General features: G+C 43.1%; 1 pseudogene; it reads right to left on the bottom strand.

Moving 5' to 3' along the window:
• Positions 1-3,635: 3,635 nt before the first annotated feature.
• On the bottom strand, positions 3,636-3,754 carry LOC133384661 (5S ribosomal RNA; annotated as a pseudogene).
• Between the last annotated feature and the right edge of the window lie 408 nt (positions 3,755-4,162).

The raw sequence follows: 4,162 nt of genomic DNA, 5'->3' as shown, positions 1-4,162 counted from the left end.
CTCCTCCTTCCTTTAGTTATATTCACTGTTTTGATGCATGCTTAAAGTAAAGCCAAGGAAATAAGGGCAATTATTTTAATGTTTAATTCAGACCAAATGGCTAAATGCCTATTAAATGAAAACAGATCACGATGTTTTTTAATGCCATTGTTTTGCAGCTGATTTAAGAATCATTCTAAGCACCTCCTCTTCAATGGGTTAACACAACAGTATATTAGGGGTAAATTTTAAAAAAGCATTGTAAAATCTCAGCTGTTAGATAACTCGGATGTAAGGGCTTGTTTCCATGCCATGATTGTCACCTGAAACACTCAGGTTTGGGCAGGCACTATTATGTTCTCCAGGGAGCAAAGGGGCAGGCAGGTAGAGGGGCTGGCTTGCACCTCAGGAGCTGATGTATCTCAGAACATCTGAGGTCAGAGTGACAGGAGAAGATGGAAACTCATTTATGCCAGTCTGGGGAGGGGTGAGGCTCATTTGGACTTGGGCTACTGAAGGGCATGTTACACTATTATATATTCTGGCAGTATTTGTGTACATGCACATAAAATGCGTTTTATTCTCGTTCAGGGGAAAAAAAATACTCCTGCTTTTGAAAGGGGCTATCCTGTTAACAACTATTCATTGGAGCGGAGTCTTTTGTATCTGCAATCCCTGAATCTAACAAAAGAGGCTAGTCTCTAAGGCTTCTATATATGTCATTGTCAGAAGCCCTTCAGTTCTTAAGTACACTGTTACCAGGAGATTAAATGAATTAAAAATTGATGAACGTTCTGTACTAGATGTCTTGCAGTCAAGGATATTTAAGCAGATAAAAGAGTGCTGGGATAGGGGGAAGAGGAGGAGAAAGGGAGAGAGAAAAGGTTTGGTTGTTAATGTTTTTATAATGGAGAGGGTTTTCATCGAAAATTGAGAGAAAAAGATCTGCAGGGTTCCCAGCATGTGCTTATTAGAAAAGAAAAACCAAAGGAAAAATTAGTGTGTAAAGATCTATGGGAAGTTCTTTGTGCTGACCACATAGAAGGACTCTGAAGAGAAATATAGATGTTAACAGATTACATTGGCACTAGTGGACTCAACAGCAGGTACTAACAGGTAAGCCTAAGTATGATGCAGAGAAGATGACCCACTGTGGAAGTTCGCTGAGACTATTGTTAGGGTTAGGTGCCAACAGTTTAAAAGGGGACACTGCTTATTGACCCACTGCAGGATGATGGCCTGCAATGTCTTGTGAGTATGGATGCTTATAAAAGAGATAGGTATACAGAACAAATGTGCTAAAAGACCAAAAGCAGTTGAAAGTTCTGCCCATACAAAAGGTAAAATTCCTTTTACTTCATCTATTTGCATTCTCTGGCCATTTGTGCAGATGTCGGAAGATGTTGGGGTGTATGTGTGTTAGGGAGGACAGAAGAAGCCCACCCTTATTATACAGCCACGAGAGTGGCTATATACAGTAGGGCCCCACTCATACGGTGGGTTACATTCCAGACCCCTGCCAAAAAGCAAAACCTGCCAAAAAGCGGAACTCCATTAATAAAATGCTGCCAGACGCCCGAAAAATGCTGTAAAAGCAGAACATGCGCCATATGAGTGGGGCCTTACTCTAATTGAAAACCGCCGTATTAGCGGGCCGCCAAAACATGGGACCCTACTGTACTATAGCCAGCATGGATTTTTCACATTCTGCAATGTTAAATTGAGAATACTCTCTATGCCATTCTGCTGCTTTCCATAAGCTCATTTAAAAACAAAACCATACAAAACTTATAGTCTTGAACTCAGAAAAGCTTGCTTAACAACCCTCTAAATTTTTGTGGAAATATACAAAACACTCAGAGAGAATCGAGAGTTCAAAGTGTAAAACAAGAGAAAAAATGCAGACCCCTGTTGGACTTTCTTCTGTCAATGGTCTCATAATTTGTTGAAATTAATTAAAAATCAGCCATGTTCACAGAATGCCTGCAGTCCTGTTACTGACCTCGCTCCATACTCTGACCCTCATATTCTGCAGTTGAAAAGTTTAAAAAATGCCTGGATGATTTTTAATTAATTTAAGAAATTTAGCATTGAACTCAATGATAAGGCCAGGCATGCTCAGTAAGAACCAACTGTCAGTGTCCTAAAAGCCAGACTCACAGCTGTTTGGCTTAGCTAATCAGGGGGCACACCCAGGCCAGACAGATATTCCAGTTTGGACAATCCTGGCTTTCCCCAAAGAATCCTGGGAAGTGTAGTTTATGAAGGGTGCTGAGATTTGCTAGGAGACTCCTATTCCCCTGACAGCTCCAGTGGTTTCACAGTCAGCCACTCTTCTGAGGATTGTATGCTCTATGAGGGGAGTAGGGCCTCTCCTAGCAACTCTCAGCACCCTTCACAAACTACACTTCCCAGGATTCTTTGGGGGAAGTCATGAATGTTTAAAATGACATAGACGTCTGGTGTGGATGTGGCCAGGGACAGCTTTGGTTTAAATTTGGGTGGGATACTATGTGTGCCTGCTGTAGGATAAAAAGGTGGAGGAAACCCTGAAAAACTATGGTACTATTCACAATGTTTTCCGTTTGGAAAGGAAAAGGGCTTTCCCTCTGCTCAGTGCCTGCCCACTGACCCAATCTCCCCCTCCTCCTTCCTCCCCTTCTGTCTCCCTTCCCCCTCCTCCCCCCTCCCAGACCCTCCCCCAGGTCAGTTTCACCTATCTTAAGCATAATTGTACAGGAGTAAATCCCACTGAATTCTAAAAGGATGCAAATGATCAAACCTGGTCTCCCCTCCTCCTCCCTCCTATCCATTCCCTTTTGCCCCTTTCCTCCCCCTCCACTTCCAATCCCTTCCCATCTCCTTCCCCTCCCCCTCCTTCTCCTCCTTTCCTCCTTCCCTCTCCTGTCTCTCCTCTCTCCTCCATGGTCAGTTTTACCTATTTATTTACCAGTGTGGTGTAGTGGTTAAGGTGGGAGACCAGGGTTCAAATCCCCACATAACCATGAAGCTCACTGGGTGACCTGGGGCCAGTCACTGCCTCTCAGCCTCATGAAAACCCTAGGGTTGCCATAAGTCGGAATCAACTTGAAGGCAGTACATTTACATTTTTTAAAATCCCAATGAACTCAGCAAGCAAATGATCAAGCCAGCCCTCCTCTCCCCTCCTGCTTGCTCCCATCCCCCCCCTCTGCTTTTTCTCCTTCTCCCCCTCCTCCCCAATACCCCTGCCCTTCCACCTCATCCCCCTGTTGTCAGTTTCACCTATTCTAAGCATGATTTCAGAGGAATAAATCCCATTGAACTCAATAAGAATGAAAATGATCAATACATTTTCAGCACACTTATACAGGATCCCATTTCTTACCTCCAGGATCAAAAGGCAGAGAAATTCACTAATAGGTAAAAAAAACCCTTGCAGTTTAAGAATGTACCTATAGCCAACAAATATTACTATCACTCAAAAAAGCAGGGATATTGGGCAGCTATAGTAAATGCACCAGGGGAGCAGGAGACCAGACCTCCTCTCTGAGATATTGTTTTGTTGTTATATGCCTACAAGTGGATTACGACTTATGGCAACCTTATGAATCTTTTGGATATATTCATAGGGTTTTCATGGTAAGAGGTAATCAGAGGTGGTTTATAATTGCCACCCTCTAAGGCACCTGGTATTCCCAGGAGGTCTCCCATCCAAGTACTAAGCAGGCCTGACCCTGCTTAGCTTCCAAGATCAGACAAGATCAGGCTTGTTCAGAGTAGTATGGCCATAGGCCTGAGATATTGTATTGCCCTACAAATTTGTAAAAATGCAAACACAATTTGGGTTGGTCTTTCACAGTCCAATCCACTTCCTGTATAGCTTGGTAGAATTTGGTAACATGTGCCTCAGAGAGGAGGTCAGGTCTGGTGCATTCACTATAGCTGCCCAATTTTCCTGCTTTGTAAAGTTTGATAGAAACATCTGTTGGCTATATATACGTTCTTAAACTGCAAGGTTTTTTTTTTGCCTATTACAGGAATACCCCGCTATACAGACCTTCACTTTAAGGACACTCGCAAGTACAGACATATTTACAGTAGCACCATTCCCCTGTTTACGTATGCTCGCTTCGCAAGAACGGACACTTAACGGCATGACGCCACTGCCTGATCAGTTTCCAACTACAAACTTTTTCTTAAA

This window comes from Rhineura floridana, chromosome 4 (assembly GCF_030035675.1).
Source record: "Rhineura floridana isolate rRhiFlo1 chromosome 4, rRhiFlo1.hap2, whole genome shotgun sequence".
Taxonomy (NCBI): Eukaryota; Metazoa; Chordata; class Lepidosauria; order Squamata; family Rhineuridae; genus Rhineura; species Rhineura floridana.
Note: the sequence above shows the minus strand (reverse complement) of the source record. Positions and strands in the feature narration are given on the sequence as shown.